This window comes from Stenella coeruleoalba (assembly GCF_951394435.1).
Source record: "Stenella coeruleoalba genome assembly, contig: scaffold_112, whole genome shotgun sequence".
NCBI lineage: Eukaryota > Metazoa > Chordata > Mammalia > Artiodactyla > Delphinidae > Stenella > Stenella coeruleoalba.
In genome coordinates, this window is record NW_027646328.1 from 203,984 (window position 1) to 228,413 (window position 24,430).

General features: G+C 44.0%; 1 long non-coding RNA gene across 1 annotated transcript in view; it reads right to left on the bottom strand.

Annotated features, from left to right (window-relative positions):
- LOC307181170 overlaps nucleotides 1-24,430 on the bottom strand; it is a 555,881-nt gene that overhangs the window by 29,114 nt on the left and 502,337 nt on the right. The window contains exon 4 of the long non-coding RNA XR_013826061.1: nucleotides 22,568-22,649. This is a non-coding gene — a long non-coding RNA (uncharacterized lncRNA). The remainder of the gene's footprint in view (nucleotides 1-22,567; nucleotides 22,650-24,430) is intronic.

Consider the following 24,430-nt stretch of genomic DNA (forward strand, 5'->3'; position numbering starts at 1 on the left):
TACATTCCCGGTGAAAGGTGAATCGCCATTGGAGAATTAGTGCAAAAACTGGGACCACTTGAAATGGAACAATGCAAGAATGCCATCCAGGTAGGATAAACTACGGTCACTAAGGGGCTTGGCCCACTGCCACATCTGGCCAAGATACTGGCGGTATCTAAAAACCTGGAAATCAGCAGCCCAAAAGGCCACCTCCCTCCTAAGGGAAAAGGACCCCACGTGGTGATCCTAACCACCAACCATGCCCTGAAGTTGCAGGGTTCGCTCCGTGGGCACACCGACCTCGAGTGAGGAGACCCTCCAACTCCAACATCCAGAGAGATAACCGGGGGCAACAGGGCACCATGACGACTCGTGTGAACATCACTTGACCTGGAGCTTCTCTCATAAAACAACAAGAGTGTGTCCCAAAAGAGTAGACTACTGCTTGCAGGACTTACTGCACCCAGAGGGGAGCTAATAATCTTGGCGGGGGAAGAGTATACCACACTGTCACCATAGAAAAGCCTACAGACACCGTGATGATGGTGGCCAATAAGACCGGCTGGACTCCTGTTTACTTCAAAAGGCTGTTGACTCAGTAGCCATCATGGTCCTTGGTCACCACTGACCCTGGACTGTCTGGGAGTTGAGCGGGCAGGGCTCTGACACCTGGTGCTGTTTGTACGTTAATTCAGGGGCCTAATTGAAGAAAGCGCAGACTACTGGTCAGAGCATCTAGGCTGGCAGAGACGGTCAGCCTAAGGTGGCCGAACAAATGTGGGGCGGGGTGAAACCGGCCCCCACAGCGTCTCTGCACATCTCTTTCCTGGACCCTTAAAGGTCATTAGAATCTATAACACTTCCAATGCTGGTGCTCAGGTGGACGAGCAGGGAGGCAGGGGTCCTGGGGACAATCAACGTCACCGGGAGGCTGCTGGGGAGAAGCTCTGACCCTCGCCCCAGGGTATGAGGGCTCCCAACTCAGCACTCAGCAGTTACAGAAGAAGGGTCTGCACCCTCAGCACTCCAAGAATGAGGAACGGGACAAAAGGCAGAGGAGGGGTTTGTCCCCAGCAAAGCCCATTAAAAATCCCTGGGAGATAAAAATAGAATCTGGGCAATAAAGTCAAGTCTAACCTTTTTTATCCTTTGTGCTTTGTCTAATTTCACGTGCTCCTAGGGTCCCGCATGCAGAGGTTCCACACCCGGCACTTCAGACCAGATTTCCTAGTGCAGAATGGCTGGGTCGACACCTCAGCTCCTGGGGCCCAGTGCAGACTCCACGATATAGAGGCTGAGCTACAGCCAACCCGGCCCTCGAGAGCTCCGCCGCCTCCCTCCCTCCCACTGACTCTGACAGGATCTCTACACAGCAGCCCAGCCCACAGCCCACGGGGTAGTGCATGCTCTCACCTCTCCATTCTCTGATCAAAATATAAAGTTTCCTTTGCTTGTGAACCAAACTCAGTTTCGATCTGTTGGCCCCAATGACACTGGGCAGGGGGACACTTGTTGGGGTCCACTCTGGAGGATCAGTAACAGAAATTGAGACTATTGTAACCTCAATGAACAGATGTGTGAGCCAAACTGTAGTTAACATAGAACAGTGTATAAGGCTCGGGTAAAATAAGATGTTTTTAACACTTCCATTTGATATTTCCATCACTTTTTATAAGCAAGTTCAGTGAAAAGGTTTGTCTTATTTGTCAGGTCAATATTAGAGAAACGAAGTGATTTCTTTCCAAGGATGTACAGCTAATAATCTTGGTTAAACCTTCAATCTTGTTTTAAATGCTTTTCCATTGAAAATGATACCTCTCTTTCAGCTCCCCCATTTCTGAGAAGTATAAAATCTTATAATTTATTATTACCAAAGGGGAAAGGTGGGAGGAGGGATAAATTAACAGTTTGGAATTAACACATACACACTGCTATGTATAAAATAGATCATCAACAAGGAACTACTGTATAGCACAGGGAACTACACTCAACATTTTGCAATAACCTATAAGGGGAAATAATCTGAAAAAGAATAGATATTTTTATTGACATCATCTATCAATGACAGTTAAAGTGTAGCCTAAGGGAAGCTGGTGGTGAGTGCTTCTGACCCTGAAGACTTCAATCATCTAAAGTTTGGACTCTGCCTACTTCCCAAGGCCCTTAATGAACATATGTGTAGCCGTAGCTTAAAAACTTCCCCAGTTTGGGTTTCGGGGAGACACTGATTTTGAAAAAGCCCTGGTGTTCTCCTTACATGAATGGGACTCTTCCTACTGCTAAAACATGTCTGTCACACCCAGAGGATGGTATACCGTCTGATCGGGAAGAGTTTGGAAAAGGCATCTCATCTCCTCATCTCCTGGTGCTCGGGTTCACCCCTCCAGCGTCTTTACTAACAGTCTCCCCACTTGGAGATGTCAGCACTGTCAACATCCTGTTGCGTACAGTTTGGAATTTGTCCAGAGGATGAAGCGGAAGGATGAGGAACAATGAGAGACAAGTCCTAGGTGTTCAGACAGGCACATGTCACTCTAATTTCCAATCAGGAAGACGAATTGACCAAAGGCTAGGGTTGCCCATGGAAACAGTATAGGGCTTGAGGAAATCCCGCTGCTTTGTGGCCAGTTCCCATAAACACAAGTTGAACAATGGAACTCAGGGGCAGTAAAATTCACAAAACTGCAGAGTTGAAAATATCCATCACTGAAAAATGTCTTGAGGAAAGTCAGAGAAAAGGACTTGTAAGCAAGGGAGAATGGCAGGAAAGGGATTTGAGGAGGTAGAAAGGACTCGCCATTAAGCACAAGAAAAGGAGCTGAACATTGCCAACATTGCCAACATTGCAGTTGGCCAAAAAGGGTGTATGCGTTCTTTTCTGTATATATTCAAGAAAAGGGCATACACTTTTTTAGCCAACCAAACAGGTGGGCACTGGAAGTCAATACTACAAAAGATATCACTTCGCATCAGTCAGAAGAGCCATCCTCATAAAGCGTAAACAACAGAAATGCAGGACAGGGCAACGAGAAGAGGGAGCCCTGTGAGACTTATAGTGGAAATGTATATTGCCAACGGCCATTCTGGAGAAGTGTATTGTGTTTACTAAAGCATCTAAAAAATGAGCTACAGAGCATAGGGCACTTGCACTCATGGGCGTATATCTTGGGAAAAACAAAAATCGAGAGGACACAGGCACCCCAATGTTTACCCCCTCTCTGTTTAAAAGATCCTCGACTAGGATATAACTTAAATGTCTCTGGAGGGAAAAAATGGATAGAGATGTGGTACTTAGGTAGAGTGGAATATTATTCAGCCTGGAAATCAATGAAATATGGCCAGTTGTAACAACTCCGGAGGAGTTACGTATGATCATTCTAAGTGACAGAATTCAAAAAGAAAAAGACACATATCATAAGATATCACTTAAAGGTGGAATCCAAAATGGCTACACATGAAATAAATTACAAAACAAAAACATAGTCAAATATGTAGAAAACACGCATAAGGCTGCTAAACGGGAAAGGTGGGGAGGGGTGAGGCATCATCCAGGAGGTTGAAATTAGCAAAGATACCATTCCAAATACCAAACTGATAATCAACAAGGCCTACACGGTAGCTAAAAGAACTGCACTCAGCACACTCAAGTCACCGGAAAAGAATATATACGACTGGTAAGAATCTGAAAAAGAATTTATTGATGTCTCTCTGTACGCGAATCAAGTGGATGTACAGCAGCAAGAAACAGAGCTTTGAAAATCAGCTGTAACCAATATAGTAATAAATTGAAAAAAATAAACGACAGAGAGACAGAGAAAACCTCTTACAACTTTTCCTCAGGGACGGTGATGCAACATGGATTGAACACATCTAGACCCACAGCAGGATGAGACATAAGGCTGGAAACTGTTTGCGCTAAGAGAAATGTGAGGTTGGGTGAGGAAATGCACACCCTTTAAAGTAATACTACCTGGTACCCATTCAATGGGTCCCAAATCTGCAGGTTCAAGGGATCTTCCTACAGCTAAAACATGCATGGAAAACCCAGAGGACTGTACACCATGTGATCGGGAGATGTGTCTAAAATGCACCTCATTTATCCTCTCCTGGTGCTCCTGTTCACCATTCCAGCCACGCTACTTAGAATCTCCCCACTTGGAGAATCAGCACATTTAAACTTCTGTTTCACACATTTTGCAAATTGTGAGGAGGATGAACGGGAAGAGGGGGAACCAATGAGAGAAGAGTTGTAGGGGTTTGGACGGGCACATATCACTCTAATTTCCCATTAAGAGTAAGAATTAAAGGAAGGCTCAGCCTGCCTCGCCGGAGCCAAAATAGGGCCTGAAGCAATCCTGCGGGTTTGAGGCCAGCTCACAAAAGAGCAACTTAAAAAATGGAGCTCAGGGTCACTGCAATTCACAAACCTGCAGAGTTATAAATGAAAACTAACGTCCAAAAATATGTTGAGGTAAGGCAAAGAAGAGGATCTGAATGCAAGACAGAATTGCAAGAAACAGATTTCAAGAGATAGATTGGACTCGTCTTTAACGCACATGAAAAGCGGCAGAATTTCGACAATGATGCAGTTGGCCCAAAAGCGCGTATGCGTTTTTTCCTGATTATATCCAGGAAAAAACGCATACGCACTTTATGGGCAACGAAGCAAGCAAGCAATGCAAATGTGCACAACAAAGAAGTCTCACTTCCCACCGGTCAAAAGGGCCATCCTAAAAAATTGTAAAAACCAGAAATGCAGGACAGGCCATGGAGAACAGGGAGCCTTTATACGCTGATGGGCAGTGTGTGAACTGCCGAGAGCCACTCTGGAGAAGCGTATGGTGGTTCCTAAATCATCTAAAAAACAGAGCTACAGAGCATAGGACACTTCCAATCATGGGAGTATATCTAGGGAAGTCTAAAAATCAACAAGACACAAGCACACCACAGTTTAGGGCTACTCTGTTTACAAGAACCTCAACTTCAGTACACCTTAAATATCCCAGGAAAGAGAACAATGGATAAAGAAGATGTGGTACTTATGTACAATGGAATATCTCTTCACCATGAAATCAATGTAATAAGGCTAGTAGAAGGATAAAGAGTGGATTTAGGTCCGATAATACTACTTGAAATAAGTCAAACAGAAAAAGAAACATATCATAAGATATCACTTATAGAGGGAGGGTAAATATGGCTGCACAAGAAATGAATTACAGAACAGAACAGTGTCTCACATTTAGAAAACACACTTATGTCAGCTTAAGGGGAAAGGAGAGGTGGGGTGATGCATAAAACCAGAGTTTGAAATTAGCACAGATACCGTTCAATAAACCAAATAGGTATTAGACAAGATCTACACCTTGCTCAATGAACAGGCCTCAACACACCCTATACACCGCAGAGAAATATATCTGAGGAATAAGAATCTTAAAACCCATGTATTGATATATCTCCATAAGGGAATCAAGTGTGTGCAGAGCGGCACAAACACAGCAGTGAAAAGGAGCTAAACCCCATTATAGAAATAAATTTTAAAAACAAAACGCTGAAACAATGAAAGAGAGAAAAATTCTTACAAAATTCGCTCAGGGGCTGTGATGCAACCTGGATTGACCACATATAAACCCACAGCTGGATAAGACATAAGGCTGGACACTTGGGGCTGACAGGATTGGTGAGCTTTGGTGAGCAACTGCCGAAAGTTTAATGCAATACTTCATGCTACTCAGTCCAAGGGTCCCAACACTCCAGGTTGAAGGGAATCTTCCTACAGCTAAACCATGCTTGGGAAACCCAGCGACTGGTATACCATATGATCGGGAAAGGTTTCTAAAACGCACCTCATTTTTCCCCTCCTGGGGCTCCGGATCGACATTCCAGCCGCTTTACTAACAACATCCCCACATGGAGTCAATGCCTTTAAGTTCTGGTATCGCACAGTCTGCAGTTAGTGCAGAGGATGAATGGGAATAGGGGGAACCAGTGAGAAACTAGCTGTAGCGGTTTCAATGGGCACATGTCACTCTAATATCACATCAGTAAGAAGAATTAACCAAAGGCACAGCAAGGTGCCCCAGAAGAAAAATAGGGCTTCAAGGAATCCTGTGGTTATGGGGCAAGACCACAAAAATAAGAGCTAAAAAATGGAGCTAAGGGCCACTGCAATTCAAAAACCTGCAGAGTTATAAAGGCCAACTATTTTTAAAAAATATATTGAGGTAAGGCTATGAAGAGGCATTGAAAGCAAGGCAGAATTGCAGGAAACCGATTTCAGGAGGTAGACTGGAATTGCATTGAAAGCATATGAAGAGAGTCAGAAACTCGACAATGATGCACTTGGCCAAAAAGGGCGTATGTGTTTTTTCCTGAATATATTCAGGAAAAAACGCATACGCCGTTTTTGGCCAACCAAGCAAGCTTGCAAAGGAAATCTGCACTACAATGAAGTCTCACTTCCACCTGGTCAAAAGGGCCATCTGAAAAAAGTGTAAAATCCATAAAGGAACGACAGGCCATGGAGAACTGGGAGCCTTCTTATGCTGATGGGCGGGATGTAAATTGCCAACAGCCACTCTGGATAAGTGTATGGTGTTTCCTGAAACATCTAAAAAACAAAGCAACAGAGCCTAGGGCACTTCCACTTATGGTCCTATAGCTTAGGGAAATTAATATCAAAAAGACACAGCAACCCCAAAATTTGGGACGGCTCTTTTTACAGGAATCTCTTCTACGGCACAAGTTAAATATCCCAGAGAGCAAATAATGGATAAAGAAGTTGCGGTACTTCTGTACAACAGAATACAACTCAGCAATGAAATCTATGTCACCAGGCCCGTACCAGCATAATGAGTGGATTGAGGCACGATGATTCTAAGTGAAATAAGTCACACAGAAAAAGAAATATCTTAAGGTATCACTAATACACGGAATGTGAACTTGGCTACACATGAACTGAATTACAGAACAGAACAGGGTCTCAAATTTAGAAAACCAACTTATTCTTGCTTAAGGGTAAAGGTGAGTTGGGGTGCTGCATAAAACCAGAGATTGAAATGAGCACAGATAAAGTTCCTTAAGCCAAATATGGAATAGACAAGAGCTACTCCTTGCTCAACGAAATGGACTCAACACCCCATATTAAACGCCTAAGAATGTACCTGACTAGTAAGTATTTTAAAACCTATGGATTGCTATGTCTCCGAAAGAGAATCAAGCATGTGTACAGGGGCATAAACGCAGCAGTGATAGGATTGGAGAGGTTCGGTGAGCAAATGAAGACCCTTTGAAGTCATATTGCATGGTACCCATTCCACGGGTTTCAACTACCCAGGTTTAAGGTATTCTTCCTTCAGCTAAAACATGCATGTGGAACCTAGAGTATGATCAACCATGTGATCGGGAGACGTGTTCAAATATGTCTCAGTTTTCCTCCCCTGGTACTCGGGTGCAACATTCCAGACGCTTTACTAACTCTCTCCCCACTTGGAGAGTCAGTCCCTTTAACCTCCTGTTTGGCCCAGTTTGCAATTTCTGCGGAAGATGAACAGGAATAGCGAGAACCAATGAGAGGCTAGCTGGAGGTGTCTGGACGGGCAAATTTAACTCTCATTTCCCACCAGGAAGAGGAATTAACCAAAGGCTCAGCATGCCGGGCCGGAACCAGATTAGGGCCTGAAGCCATCCTGCGGTGTTGCGGCCAGGTCACAAGAAAGCGAGTTGAAGAAAGGAGCTCAGGGGCACTGTAATTCACAAACCTGCAGAGTTATAAATGACAGCTATCGTCCAAAAATAGACTGAAGTAAGGCTGCCAAGAGGACTTGAACGCGGGGCAGAATTGCAGGAAACCGATTTCAGGAGGTAGACTGGAATTGCATTGAAAGCATAGGAAAAGAGGCAGAACGTCCACAATGATGCACTTGGCCAAAAAGGGCGTATGCATTTTTTCCTGAATATATTCAGGAAAAAACGCATACGCCCTTTTTGGCCAACCAAGCAAGCTTGCAAAGGAAATCTGCACTACAATGAAGTCTCACTTCCCCCCGGTCAAAAGGGCCATCTGAAAAAAGTGTAAAATCCAGAAAGGCAGGACAGGCCATGGAGAACTGGGAGCCTTGTTATGCTGATGGGCGGGATGTAAATTGCCAACAGACACTCGGGAGAAGTGTATGGTGTTTCCTGAAACATCTAAAAAACAAAGCAACAGAGCCTAGGGCACTGCCACTTATGGTCCTATAGCTTAGGGAAATTAAAATCAAAAAGACACAGCCACCCCAAAGTTTGGAACGGCTCTGTTTACAAGAACCTCGTTTACAGTACAAGTTCAACATCGCAGAAAGTGAAAAATGGATAAAGAAGTTGTGGTATTTACTTACAAAGCAATATCACTCAGCAATGAAATCTGTGTCATCAGGCCCTTAGCAGCACAATGAGTGGATTCAGGTATGATGATTCTAACTGAAATAAGTCACACAGAAAAAGAAACATCATAAGATATCAGTAATACACGGAATGTAAACTTGGCTACACAGGAACTGAATTACAGAACAGAACAGGGTCTCAAATTTAGAAAACCAACTTATTCTTGCTTAAGGGTAAAGGTGAGTTGGGGTGCTGCATAAAACCAGAGATTGAAATGAGCACAGATAAAGTTCCTTAAGCCAAATATGGAATAGACAAGAGCTACTCCTTGCTCAACGAAATGGACTCAACACCCCATATTAAACGCCTAAGAATGTACCTGACTAGTAAGTATCTTAAAACCTATGGATTGCTATGTCTCCGAAAGAGAATCAAGCATGTGTACAGGGGCATAAACGCAGCAGTGATAGGATTGGAGATGTTCGGTGAGCAAATGAAGACCCTTTGAAGTCATATTGCATGGTACCCATTACACGGGTCTTAACTCTCCAGGTTTAAGGTATTCTTCCTTCAGCTAAAACATGCATGTGGAACCTAGAGTATGATCAACCATGTGATCGGGAGACGTGTTCAAATATGTCTCAGTTTTGCTCCCCTGGAACTCGGGTGCAACATTCCAGACGCTTTACTAACACTCTCCCCACTTGGAGAGTCAGTCCCTTTAACCTCCTGTTTGGCCCAGTTTGCAATATCTGCGGAAGATGAACAGGAATAGCGAGAACCAATGAGAGGCTAGCTGGAGGTGTCTGGACGGGCAAATTTAACTCTCATTTCCCACCAGGAAGAGGAATTAACCAAAGGCTCAGCATGCCGGGCCGGAACCAGATTAGGGCCTGAAGCCATCCTGCGGTGTTGCGGCCAGGTCACAAGAAAGCGAGTTGAAGAAAGGAGCTCAGGGGCACTGTAATTCACAAACCTGCAGAGTTATAAATGACAGCTATCGTCCAAAAATAGACTGAAGTAAGGCTGCCAAGAGGACTTGAAAGCGGGGCAGAATTGCAGGAAACCGATTTCAGGAGGTAGACTGGAATTGCATTGAAAGCATAGGAAAAGAGGCAGAACGTCCACAATGATGCACTTGGCCAAAAAGGGCGTATGCGTTTTTTCCTGAATATATTCAGGAAAAAACGCATACGCCCTTTTTGGCCAACCAAGCAAGCTTGCAAAGGAAATCTGCACTACAATGAAGTCTCACTTCCCCCCGGCCAAAAGGGCCATCTGAAAAAAGTGTAAAATCCAGAAAGGCAACAGGCCATTGAGAACTGGGAGCGTTGTTATGCTGATGGGCGGGATGTAAATTGCCAACAGACACTTGGGAGAAGTGTATGGTGTTTCCTGAAACATCTAAAAAACAAAGCAACAGAGCCTAGGGCACTTCCACTTATGGTCCTATAGCTTAGGGAAATTAAAATCAAAAAGACACAGCCACCCCAAAGTTTGGAACGGCTCTGTTTACAAGAACCTCGTTTACAGTACAAGTTCAACATCGCAGAAAGTGAAAAATGGATAAAGAAGTTGTGGTATTCACTTACAAAGCAATATCACTCAGCAATGAAATCTGTGTCATCAGGCCCTTAGCAGCACAATGAGTGGATTCAGGTATGATGATTCTAACTGTAATAAGTCACACAGAAAAAGAAACATCATAAGATATCAGTAATACACGGAATGGAAACTTGGCTACACAGGAACTGAATTACAGAACAGAACAGGGTCTCAAATTTAGAAAAACAACTTATGCTTGCTTAAGAGTAACGGTGAGTTGGGGTGCTGCATAAAACCAGAGATTGAAATGAGCACAGATAAAGTTCCTTAAGCCAAATATGGAATAGACAAGAGCTACTCCTTGCTCAACGAAATGGACTCAACACCGCATATTAAACGCCTAAGAATGTACCTGACTTGTAAGTATCTTGAAACCTATGGATTGCTATGTCTCCGAAAGAGAATCAAGCATGTGTACAGGGGCATAAACGCAGCAGTGATAGGATTGGAGAGGTGCGGTGAGCAAATGAAGACCCTTTGAAGTCATATTGCATGGTACCCATTCCACGGGTTTCAACTACAGAGGTTTAAGGTATTCTTCCTTCAGCTAAAACATGCATGTGGAACCTAGAGTATGATCAACCATGTGATCGGGAGACGTGTTCAAATATGTCTCAGTTTTCCTCCCCTGGTACTCGGGTGCAACATTCCAGACGCTTTACTAACACTCTCCCCACTTGGAGAGTCAGTCCCTTTAACATCCTGTTTGGCCCATTTTGAAATTTCTGCGGAAGATGAACAGGAATAGCGAGAACCAATGAGAGGCTAGCTGGAGGTGTCTGGACTGGCAAATTTAACTCTCATTTCCCACCAGGAAGAGGAATTAACCAAAGGCTCAGCATGCCGGGCCGGAACCAGATTAGGGCCTGAAGCCATCCTGCGGTGTTGCGGCCAGGTCACAAGAAAGCGAGTTGAAGAAAGGAGCTCAGGGGCACTGTAATTCACAAACCTGCAGAGTTATAAATGACAGCTATCGTCCAAAAATAGACTGAAGTAAGGCTGCCAAGAGGACTTGAAAGCGGGGCAGAATTGCAGGAAACCGATTTCAGGAGGTAGACTGGAATTGCATTGAAAGCATAGGAAAAGAGGCAGAACGTCCACAATGATGCACTTGGCCAAAAAGGGCGTATGCGTTTTCTCCTGAATATATTCAGGAAAAAACGCATACGCCCTTTTTGGCCAACCAAGCAAGCTTGCAAAGGAAATCTGCACTACAATGAAGTCTCACTTCCCCCCGGCCAAAAGGGCCATCTGAAAAAAGTGTAAAATCCAGAAAGACAACAGGCCATTGAGAACCGGGAGCATTGTTATGCTGATGGGCGGGATGTAAATTGCCAACAGACACTTGGGAGAAGTGTATGGTGTTTCCTGAAACATCTAAAAAACAAAGCAACAGAGCCTAGGGCACTGCCACTTATGGTCCTATAGCTTAGGGAAATTAAAATCAAAAAGACACAGCCACCCCAAAGTTTGGAACGGCTCTGTTTACAAGAACCTCGCTTACAGTACAAGTTCAATATCACAGAAAGTGAAAAATGGATAAAGAAGTTGTGGTATTTACTTACAAAGCAATATCACTCAGCAATGAAATCTGTGTCATCAGGCCCTTAGCAGCACAATGAGTGGATTCAGGTATGATGATTCTAACTGAAGTAAGTCACACAGAAAAAGAAACATCATAAGATATCAGTAATACACGGAATGTAAACTTGGCTACACAGGAACTGAATTACAGAACAGAACAGGGTCTCAAATTTAGAAAACCAACTTATGCTTGCTTAAGGGGAAAGGTGAGTTGGGGTGCTGCATAAAACCAGAGATTGAAATGAGCACAGATAAAGTTCCTTAAGCCAAATATGGAATAGACAAGAGCTACTCCTTGCTCAACGAAATGGACTCAAAACCCCATATTAAACGCCTAAGAATGTACCTGACTAGTAAGTATCTTAAAACCTATGGATTGCTATGTCTCCGAAAGAGAATCAAGCATGTGTACAGGGGCATAAACGCAGCAGTGATAGGATTGGAGAGGTTCGGTGAGCAAATGAAGACCCTTTGAAGTCATATTGCATGGTACCCATTCCAAGGGTTTCAACTATCCAGGTTTAAGGTATTCTTCCTTCAGCTAAAACATGCATGTGGAACCTAGAGTATGATCAACCATGTGATCGGCAGACGTGTTCAAATATGTCTCAGTTTTCCTCCCCTGGTACTCGGGTGCAACATTCCAGACGCTTTCCTAACACTCTCCCCACTTGGAGAGTCAGCGCCTTTAACCTCCTGTTTGGCCCAGTTTGCAATTTCTGCGGAAGATGAACAGGAATAGCGAGAACCAATGGGAGGCTAGCTGGAGGTGTCTGGACGGGCAAATTTAACTCTCATTTCCCACCAGGAAGAGGAAATAACCAAAGGCTCAGCGTGCCGTACCGGAACCAGATTAGGGCCTGAAGCCATCCTGCGATGTTGCGGCCAGGTCACAAGAAAGCGAGTTGAAGAAAGGAGCTCAGGGGCACTGTAATTCACAAACCTGCAGAGTTATAAATGACAGCTATCGTCCAAAAATAGACTGAAGTAAGGCTGCCAAGAGGACTTGAAAGCGGGGCAGAATTGCAGGAAACCGATTTCAGGAGGTAGACTGGAATTGCATTGAAAGCATAGGAAAAGAGGCAGAACGTCCACAATGATGCACTTGGCCAAAAAGGGCGTATGCGTTTTTTCCTGAATATATTCAGGAAAAAACGCATACGCCCTTTTTGGCCAACCAAGCAAGCTTGCAAAGGAAATCTGCACTACAATGAAGTCTCACTTCCCCCCGGCCAAAAGGGCCATCTGAAAAAAGTGTAAAATCCAGAAAGGCAGGACAGGTCATGGAGAACTGGGAGCCTTGTTATGCTGATGGGCGGGATGTAAATTGCCAACAACCACTCGGGAGAAGTGTATGGTGTTTCCTGAAACATCTAAAAAACAAAGCAACAGAACCTAGGGCACTTCCACTTATGGTCCTATAGCTTAGGGAAATTAAAATCAAAAAGACACAGCCACCCCAAAGTTTGGGACGCCTCTGGTTACAAGAACCTCGTTTACAGTACAAGTTCAACATCGCAGAAAGTGAAAAATGGAGAAAGAAGTTGTGGTATTTACTTACAAAGCAATATCACTCAGCAATGAAATCTGTGTCATCAGGCCCTTAGCAGCACAATGAGTGGATTCAGGTATGATGATTCTAACTGAAATAAGTCACACAGAAAAAGAAACATCATAAGATATCAGTAATACACGGAATGTAAACTTGGCTACACAGGAACTGAATTACAGAACAGAACAGGGTCTCAAATTTAGAAAACCAACTTATGCTTGCTTAAGGGTAAAGGTGAGTTGGGGTGCTGCATAAAACCAGAGATTGAAATGAGCACAGATAAAGTTCCTTAAGCCAAATATGGAATAGACAAGAGCTACTCCTTGCTCAACGAAATGGACTCAACACCGCATATTAAACGCCTAAGAATGTAACTGACTAGTAAGTATCGTAAAACCTATGGATTGCTATGTCTCCAAAAGAGAATCAAGCATGTGTACAGGGGCATAAACGCAGCAGTGATAGGATTGGAGAGGTTCGGTGAGCAAATGAAGACCCTTTGAAGTCATATTGCATGGTACCCATTACACGGGTCTCAACTCTCCAGGTTTAAGGTATTCTTCCTTCAGCTAAAACATGCATGTGGAACCCAAGTATGATCAACCATGTGAACGGGAGACGTGTTCAAATATGTCTCAGTTTTCCTCCCCTGGTACTCGGGTGCAACATTCCAGACGCTTTACTAACACTCTCCCCACTTGGAGAGTCAGCGCCTTTAACCTCCTGTTTGGCCCAGTTTGCAATTTCTGCGGAAGATGAACAGGAATAGCGAGAATCAATGAGAGGCTAGCTGGAGGTGTCTGGACGGGCAAATTTAACTCTCATTTCCCACCAGGAAGAGGAAATAACCAAAGGCTCAGCGTGCCGTACCGGAACCAGATTAGGGCCTGAAGCCATCCTGCGGTGTTGCGGCCAGCTCAAAAGAAAGCGAGTTGAAGAAAGGAGCTCAGGGGCACTGTAATTCACAAACCTGCAGAGTTATAAATGACAGCTATCGTCCAAAAATAGACTGAAGTAAGGCTGCCAAGAGGACTTGAAAGCGGGGCAGAATTGCAGGAAACCGATTTCAGGAGGTAGACTGGAATTGCATTGAAAGCATAGGAAAAGAGGCAGAACGTCCACAATGATGCACTTGGCCAAAAAGGGCGTATGCGTTTTTTCCTGAATATATTCAGGAAAAAACGCATACGCCCTTTTTGGCCAACCAAGCAAGCTTGCAAAGGAAATCTGCACTACAATGAAGTCTCACTTCCCCCCGGTCAAAAGGGCCATCTGAAAAAAGTGTAAAATCCAGAAAGGCAGGACAGGCCATGGAGAACTGGGAGCCTTGTTATGCTGATGGGCGGGATGTAAATTGCCAACAACCACTCGGGAGAAGTGTATGGTGTTTCCTGAAACATCTAAAAAACAAAGCAACAGAACCTAGGGCACTTCCACTTATGGTCCTATAGCTTAGGGAAATTAAAATCAAAAAGACACAGCCACCCCAAAGTTTGGAACGGCTCTGTTTACAAGAACCTCGTTTACAGTACAAGTTCAACATCGCAGAAAGTGAAAAATGGATAAAGAAGTTGTGGTATTTACTTACAAAGCAATATCACTCAGCAATGAAATCTGTGTCATCAGGCCCTTAGCAGCACAATGAGTGGATTCAGGTATGATGATTCTAACTGAAATAAGTCACACAGAAAAAGAAACATCATAAGATATCAGTAATACACGGAATGTAAACTTGGCTACACAGGAACTGAATTACAGAACAGAACAGGGTCTCAAATTTAGAAAACCAACTTATGCTTGCTTAAGGGTAAAGGTGAGTTGGGGTGCTGCATAAAACCAGAGATTGAAATGAGCACAGATAAAGTTCCTTAAGTCAAATATGGAATAGACAAGAGCTACTCCTTGCTCAACGAAATGGACTCAACACCGCATATTAAACGCCTAAGAATGTACCTGACTTGTAAGTATCTTAAAACCTATGGATTGCTATGTCTCCGAAAGAGAATCAAGCATGTGTACAGGGGCATAAACGCAGCAGTGATAGGATTGGAGAGGTTCGGTGAGCAAATGAAGACCCTTTGAAGTCATATTGCATGGTACCCATTACACGGGTCTTAACTCTCCAGGTTTAAGGTATTCTTCCTTCAGCTAAAACATGCATGTGGAACCCAAGTATGATCAACCATGTGATCGGGAGACGTGTTCAAATATGTCTCAGTTTTCCTCCCCTGGTACTCGGGTGCAACATTCCAGAAGCTTTACTAACACTCTCCCCACTTGGAGAGTCAGTCCCTTTAACCTCCTGTTTGGCCCAGTTTGCAATTTCTGCGGAAGATGAACAGGAATAGCGAGAACCAATGAGAGGCTAGCTGGAGGTGTCTGGACGGGCAAATTTAACTCTCATTTCCCACCAGGAAGAGGAATTAACCAAAGGCTCAGCGTGCCGTGCCGGAACCAGATTAGGGCCTGAAGCCATCCTGTGGTGTTGCGGCCAGGTCACAAGAAAGCGAGTTGAAGAAAGGAGCTCAGGGGCACTGTAATTCACAAACCTGCAGAGTTATAAATGACAGCTATCGTCCAAAAATAGACTGAAGTAAGGCTGCCAAGAGGACTTTAAAGCGGGGCAGAATTGCAGGAAACCGATTTCAGGAGGTAGACTGGAATTGCATTGCAAGCATAGGAAAAGAGGCAGAACGTCCACAATGATGCACTTGGCCAAAAAGGGTGTATGCGTTTTTTCCAAAATATATATTCAGGAAAAAACGCATACGCCCTTTTTGGCCAACCAAGCAAGCTTGCAAAGGAAATCTGCACTACAATGAAGTCTCACTTCCCCCCGGTCAAAAGGGCCATCTGAAAAAAGTGTAAAATCCAGAAAGGCAGGACAGGCCATGGAGAACTGGGAGCCTTGTTATGCTGATGGGCGGGATGTAAATTGCCAACAGACACTCGGGAGAAGTGTATGGTGTTTCCTGAAACATCTAAAAAACAAAGCAACAGAGCCTAGGGCACTGCCACTTATGGTCCTATAGCTTAGGGAAATTAAAATCAAAAAGACACAGCCACCCCAAAGTTTGGGACGCCTCTGTTTACAAGAACCTCGTTTACAGTACAAGTTCAACATCGCAGAAAGTGAAAAATGGATAAAGAAGTTGTGGTATTTACTTACAAAGCAATATCACTCAGCAATGAAATCTATGTCATCAGGCCCTTAGCATCACAATGAGTGGATTCAGGTATGATGATTCTAACTGAAATAAGTCACACAGAAAAAGAAACAGCATAAGATATCAGTAATACACGGAATGTAAACTTGGCTACACAGGAACTGAATTACAGAACAGAACAGGGTCTCAAATTTAGAAAACCAACTTATGCTTGCTTAAGGGTAAAGGTGAGTTGGGGTGCTGCATAAAACCAGAGATTGAAATGAGCACAGATAAAGTTCCTTAAGTCAAATATGGAATAGACAAGAGCTACTCCTTGCTCAACGAAATGGACTCAACACCGCATATTAAACGCCTAAGAATGTACCTGACTAGTAAGTATCGTAAAACCTATGGATTGCTACGTCTCCGAAAGAGAATCAAGCATGTGTACAGGGGCATAAACGCAGCAGTGATAGGATTGGAGAGGTTCGGTGAGCAAATGAAGACCCTTTGAAGTCATATTGCATGGTACCCATTACACGGGTCTTAACTCTCCCGGTTTAAGGTATTCTTCCTTCAGCTAAAACATGCATGTGGAACCCAAGTATGATCAACCATGTGAACGGGAGACGTGTTCAAATATGTCTCAGTTTTCCTCCCCTGGTACTCGGGTGCAACATTCCAGACGCTTTACTAACACTCTCCCCACTTGGAGAGTCAGCGCCTTTAACCTCCTGTTTGGCCCAGTTTGCAATTTCTGCGGAAGATGAACAGGAATAGCGAGAACCAATGAGAGGCTAGCTGGAGGTGTCTGGACCGGCAAATTTAACTCTCATTTCCCACCAGGAAGAGGAATTAACCAAAGGCTCAGCGTGCCGGGCCGGAACCAGATTAGGGCCTGAAGCCATCCTGCGGTGTTGCGGCCAGGTCACGAGAAAGCGAGTTGAAGAAAGGAGCTCAGGGGCACTGTAATTCACAAACCTGCAGAGTTATAAGTGACAGCTATCGTCCAAAAATAGACTGAAGTAAGGCTGCCAAGACGACTTGAAAGCGGGGCAGAATTGCAGGAAACCGATTTCAGGAGGTAGACTGGAATTGCATTGAAAGCATAGGAAAAGAGGCAGAACGTCCACAATGATGCACTTGGCCAAAAAGGGCGTATGCGTTTTTTCCTGAATATATTCAGGAAAAAACGCATACGCCCTTTTTGGCCAACCAAGCAAGCTTGCAAAGGAAATCTGCACTACAATGAAGTCTCACTTCCCCCCGGTCAAAAGGGCCATCTGAAAAAAGTGTAAAATCCAGAAAGGCAGGACAGGCCATGGAGAACTGGGAGCCTTGTTATGCTGATGGGCGGGATGTAAATTGCCAACAGACACTCGGGAGAAGTGTATGGTGTTTCCTGAAACATCTAAAAAACAAAGCAACAGAGCCTAGGGCACTGCCACTTATGGTCCTATAGGTTAGGGAAATTAAAATCAAAAAGACACAGCCACCCCAAAGTTTGGAACGGCTCTGTTTACAAGAACCTCGTTTACAGTACAAGTTCAACATCGCAGAAAGTGAAAAATGGATAAAGAAGTTGTGGTATTTACTTACAAAGCAATATCACTCAGCAATGAAATCTATGTCATCAGGCCCTTAGCATCACAATGAGTGGATTCAGGTATGATGATTCTAACTGAAATAAGTCACACAGAAAAAGAAACATCATAAGATATCAGTAATACACGGAATGTAAACTTGATACACAGGAACTGAATTACAGAACAGAACAGGGTCTCAAATTTAGAAAACCAACTTATGCTTGCTTAAGGGTAAAGGTGAGTTGGGGTGCTGCATAAAACCAGAGATTGAAATGAGCACAGATAAAGTTCCTTAAGTCAAATATGGAATAGACAAGAGCTACTCCTTGCTCAACGAAATGGACTCAACACCGCATATTAAACGCCTAAGAATGTACCTGACTTGTAAGTATCTTAAAACCTATGGATTGCTATGTCTCCGAAAGAGAATCAAGCATGTGTACAGGGGCATAAACGCAGCAGTGATAGGATTGGAGAGGTTCGGTGAGCAAATGAAGACCCTTTGAATTCATATTGCATGGTACCCATTCCACGGGTTTCAACTACCCAGGTTTAAGGTATTTTTCCTTCAGCTAAAACATGCATATGGAACCTAGAGTATGATCAACCATGTGATCGGGAGACGTGTTCAAATATGTCTCAGTTTTACTCCCCTGGTACTCGGGTGCAACATTCCAGATGCTTTACTAACACTCTCCCCACTTGGAGAGTCAGTCCCTTTAAACTCCTGTTTGGCCCAGTTTGCAATTTCTGCGGAAGATGAACAGGAATAGCGAGAACCAATGAGAGGCTAGCTGGAGGTGTCTGGACGGGCAAACTTAACTCTCATTTCCCACCAGGAAGAGGAATTAACCAAAGGCTCAGCGTGCCGGGCCGGAACCAGATTAGGGCCTGAAGCCATCCTGCGGTGTTGCGGCCAGGTCACAAGAAAGCGAGTTGAAGAAAGGAGCTCAGGGGCACTGTAATTCACAAACCTGCAGAGTTATAAGTGACAGCTATCGTCCAAAAATAGACTGAAGTAAGGCTGCCAAGACGACTTGAAAGCGGGGCAGAATTGCAGGAAACCGATTTCAGGAGGTAGACTGGAATTGCATTGAAAGCATAGGAAAAGAGGCAGAACGTCCACAATGATGCACTTGGCCAAAAAGGGCGTATGCGTTTTTTCCTGAATATATTCAGGAAAAAACGCATACGCCCTTTTTGGCCAACCAAGCAAGCTTGCAAAGGAAATCTGCACTACAATGAAGTCTCACTTCCCCCCGGTCAAAAGGGCCATCTGAAAAAAGTGTAAAATCCAGAAAGGCAGGACAGGCCATGGACAACTGGGAGCCTTGTTATGCTGATGGGCGGGATGTAAATTGCCAACAGACACTCGGGAGAAGTGTATGGTGTTTCCTGAAACATCTAAAAAACAAAGCAACAGAACCTAGGGCACTTCCACTTATGGTCCTATAGCTTAGGGAAATTAAAATCAAAAAGACACAGCCACCCCAAAGTTTGGGACGCCTCTGTTTACAAGAACCTCGTTTACAGTACAAGTTCAACATCGCAGAAAGTGAAAAATGGATAAAGAAGTTGTGGTATTTACTTACAAAGCAATATCACTCAGCAATGAAATCTATGTAATCAGGCCCTTAGCATCACAATGAGTGGATTCAGGTACGATGATTCTAACTGAAATAAGTCACACAGAAAAAGAAACAGCATAAGATATCAGTAATACACGGAATGTAAACTTGGCTACACAGGAACTGAATTACAGAACAGAACAGGGTCTCAAATTTAGAAAACCAACTTATGCTTGCTTAAGGGTAAAGGTGAGTTGGGGTGCTGCATAAAACCAGAGATTGAAATGAGCACAGATAAAGTTCCTTAAGTCAAATATGGAATAGACAAGAGCTACTCCTTGCTCAACGAAATGGACTCAACACCGCATATTAAACGCCTAAGAATGTACCTGACTAGTAAGTATCGTAAAACCTATGGATTGCTATGTCTCCGAAAGAGAATCAAGCATGTGTACAGGGGCATAAATGCAGCAGTGATAGGATTGGAGAGGTTTGGTGAGCAAATGAAGACCCTTTGAAGTCATATTGCATGGTACCCATTACACGGGTCTCAACTCTCCAGGTTTAAGGTATTCTTCCTTCAGCTAAAACATGCATGTGGAACCCAAGTATGATCAACCATGTGAACGGGAGACGTGTTCAAATATGTCTCAGTTTTCCTCCCCTGGTACTCGGCTGCAACATTCCAGACGCTTTACTAACACTCTCCCCACTTGGAGAGTCAGCGCCTTTAACCTCCTGTTTGGCCCAGTTTGCAATTTCTGCGGAAGATGAACAGGAATAGCGAGAACCAATGAGAGGCTAGCTGGAGGTGTCTGGACGGGCAAATTTAACTCTCATTTCCCACCAGGAAGAGGAATTAACGAAAGGCTGAGCGTACCGTACCGGAACCAGATTAGGGCCTGAAGCCATCCTGCGGTGTTGCGGCCAGGTCACAAGAAAGCGAGTTGAAGAAAGGAGCTCAGGGGCACTGTAATTCACAAACCTGCAGAGTTATAAATGACAGCTATCGTCCAAAAATAGACTGAAGTAAGGCTGCCAAGAGGACTTGAAAGCGGGGCAGAATTGCAGGAAACCGATTTCAGGAGGTAGACTGGAATTGCATTGAAAGCATAGGAAAAGAGGCAGAACGTCCACAATGATGCACTTGGCCAAAAAGGGCGTATGCGTTTTTTCCTGAATATATTCAGGAAAAAACGCATACGCCCTTTTTGGCCAACCAAGCAAGCTTGCAAAGGAAATCTGCACTACAATGAAGTCTCACTTCCCCCCGGTCAAAAGGGCCATCTGAAAAAAGTGTAAAATCCAGAAAGGCAGGACAGGCCATGGAGAACTGGGAGCCTTGTTATGCTGATGGGCGGGATGTAAATTGCCAACAACCACTCGGGAGAAGTGTATGGTGTTTCCTGAAACATCTAAAAAACAAAGCAACAGAACCTAGGGCACTTCCACTTATGGTCCTATAGCTTAGGGAAATTAAAATCAAAAAGACACAGCCACCCCAAAGTTTGGAACGGCTCTGTTTACAAGAACCTCGTTTACAGTACAAGTTCAACATCGCAGAAAGTGAAAAATGGATAAAGAAGTTGTGGTATTTACTTACAAAGCAATATCACTCAGCAATGAAATCTGTGTCATCAGGCCCTTAGCAGCACAATGAGTGGATTCAGGTATGATGATTCTAACTGAAGTAAGTCACACAGAAAAAGAAACATCATAAGATATCAGTAATACACGGAATGTAAACTTGGCTACACAGGAACTGAATTACAGAACAGAACAGGGTCTCAAATTTAGAAAACCAACTTATGCTTGCTTAAGGGTAAAGGTGAGTTGGGGTGCTGCATAAAACCAGAGATTGAAATGAGCACAGATAAAGTTCCTTAAGCCAAATATGGAATAGACAAGAGCTACTCCTTGCTCAACGAAATGGACTCAACACCGCATATTAAACGCCTAAGAATGTACCTGACTTGTAAATATCTTAAAACCTATGGATTGCTATGTCTCCGAAAGAGAATCAAGCATGTGTACAGGGGCATAAACGCAGCAGTGATAGGATTGGAGAGGTTCAGTGAGCAAATGCAGACCCTTTGAAGTCATATTGCATGGTACCCATTGCACGGGTCTTAACTCTCCCGGTTTAAGGTATTCTTCCTTCAGCTAACACATGCATGTGGAACCCAAGTATGATCAACCATGTGAACGGGAGACGTGTTCAAATATGTCTCAGTTTTCCTCCCCTGGCACTCGGGTGCAACATTCCAGACGCTTTACTAACACTCTCCCCACTTGGAGAGTCAGTCCCTTTAACCTCCTGTTTGGCCCAGTTTGCAATTTCTGCGGAAGATGAACAGGAATAGCGAGAACCAATGAGAGGCTAGCTGGAGGTGTCTGGACGGGCAAATTTAACTCTCATTTCCCACCAGGAAGAGGAATTAACCAAAGGCTCAGCATGCCGGGCCGGAACCAGATTAGGGCCTGAAGCCATCCTGCGGTGTTGCGGCCAGGTCACAAGAAAGCGAGTTGAAGAAAGGAGCTCAGGGGCACTGTAATTCTCAAACCTGCAGAGTTATAAATGACAGCTATCGTCCAAAAATAGACTGAAGTAAGGCTGCCAAGAGGACTTGAAAGCGGGGCAGAATTGCAGGAAACCGATTTCAGGAGGTAGACTGGAATTGCATTGAAAGCATAGGAAAAGAGGCAGAACGTCCACAATGATGCACTTGGCCAAAAAGGGCGTATGCGTTTTTTCCTGAATATATTCAGGAAAAAACGCATACGCCCTTTTTGGCCAACCAAGCAAGCTTGCAAAGGAAATCTGCACTACAATGAAGTCTCACTTCCCCCCGGTCAAAAGGGCCATCTGAAAAAAGTGTAAAATCCAGAAAGGCAACAGGCCATTGAGAACTGGGAGCCTTGTTATGCTGATGGGCGGGATGTAAATTGCCAACAGACACTTGGGAGAAGTGTATGGTGTTTCCTGAAACATCTAAAAAACAAAGCAACAGAGCCTAGGGCACTTCCACTTATGGTCCTATAGCTTAGGGAAATTAAAATCAAAAAGACACAGCCACCCCAAAGTTTGGAACGGCTCTGTTTACAAGAACCTCGTTTACAGTACAAGTTCAACATCGCAGAAAGTGAAAAATGGATAAAGAAGTTGTGGTATTCACTTACAAAGCAATATCACTCAGCAATGAAATCTATGTCATCAGGCCCGTAGCAGCACAATGAGTGGATTCAGGTATGATGATTCTAACTGAAATAAGTCACACAGAAAAAGAAACATCATAAGATATCAGTAATACACGGAATGTAACCTTGGCTACACAGGAACTGAATTACAGAACAGAACAGGGTCTCAAATTTAGAAAAACAACTTATGCTTGCTTAAGGGTAAAGGTGAGTTGGGGTGCTGCATAAAACCAGAGATTGAAATGAGCACAGATAAAGTTCCTTAAGCCAAATATGGAATAGACAAGAGCTACTCCTTGCTCAACGAAATGGACTCAACACCGCATATTAAACGCCTAAGAATGTACCTGACTTGTAAGTATCTTAAAACCTATGGATTCCTATGTCTCCGAAAGAGAATCAAGCATGTGTACAGGGGCATAAACGCAGCAGTGATAGGATTGGAGAGGTTCGGTGAGCAAATGAAGACCCTTTGAAGTCATATTGCATGGTACCCATTCCACGGGTTTCAACTACCCAGGTTTAAGGTATTCTTCCTTCAGCTAAAACATGCATATGGAACCTAGAGTATGATCAACCATGTGATCGGGAGACGTGTTCAAATATGTCTCAGTTTTACTCCCCTGGTACTCGGGTGCAACATTCCAGATGCTTTACTAACACTCTCCCCACTTGGAGAGTCAGTCCCTTTAACCTCCTGTTTGGCCCAGTTTGCAATTTCTGCGGAAGATGAACAGGAATAGCGAGAACCAATGAGAGGCTAGCTGGAGGTGTCTGGACGGGCAAATTTAACTCTCATTTCCCACCAGGAAGAGGAATTAACCAAAGGCTCAGCGTGCCGTGCCGGATCCAGATTAGGGCCTGAAGCCATCCTGCGGTGTTGCGGCCAGCTGAAAAGAAAGCGAGTTGAAGAAAGGAGCTCAGGGGCACTGTAATTCACAAACCTGCAGAGTTTTAAATGACAGCTATCGTCCAAAAATAGGCTGAAGTAAGGCTGCCAAGAGGACTTGAAAGCGGGGCAGAATTGCAGGAAACCGATTTCAGGAGGTAGACTGGAATTGCATTGCAAGCATAGGAAAAGAGGCAGAACGTCCACAATGATGCACTTGGCCAAAAAGGGCGTATGCGTTTTTTCCTGAATATATTCAGGAAAAAACGCATACGCCCTTTTTGGCCAACCAAGCAAGCTTGCAAAGGAAATCTGCACTACAATGAAGTCTCACTTCCCCCCGGTCAAAAGGGCCATCTGAAAAAAGTGTAAAATCCAGAAAGGCAGGACAGGCCATGGACAACTGGGAGCCTTGTTATGCTGATGGGCGGGATGTAAATTGCCAACAGACACTCGGGAGAAGTGTATGGTGTTTCCTGAAACATCTAAAAAGCAAAGCAACAGAGCCTAGGGCACTGCCACTTATGGTCCTATAGCTTAGGGAAATTAAAATCAAAAAGACACAGCCACCCCAAAGTTTGGGACGCCTCTGTTTACAAGAACCTCGTTTACAGTACAAGTTCAACATCGCAGAAAGTGAAAAATGGATAAAGAAGTTGTGGTATTTACTTACAAAGCAATATCACTCAGCAATGAAATCTATGTCATCAGGCCCTTAGCATCACAATGAGTGGATTCAGGTATGATGATTCTAACTGAAATAAGTCACGCAGAAAAAGAAACAGCATAAGATATCAGTAATACACGGAATGTAAACTTGGCTACACAGGAACTGAATTACAGAACAGAACAGGGTCTCAAATTTAGAAAACCAACTTATGCTTGCTTAAGGGTAAAGGTGAGTTGGGGTGCTGCATAAAACCAGAGATTGAAATGAGCACAGATAAAGTTCCTTA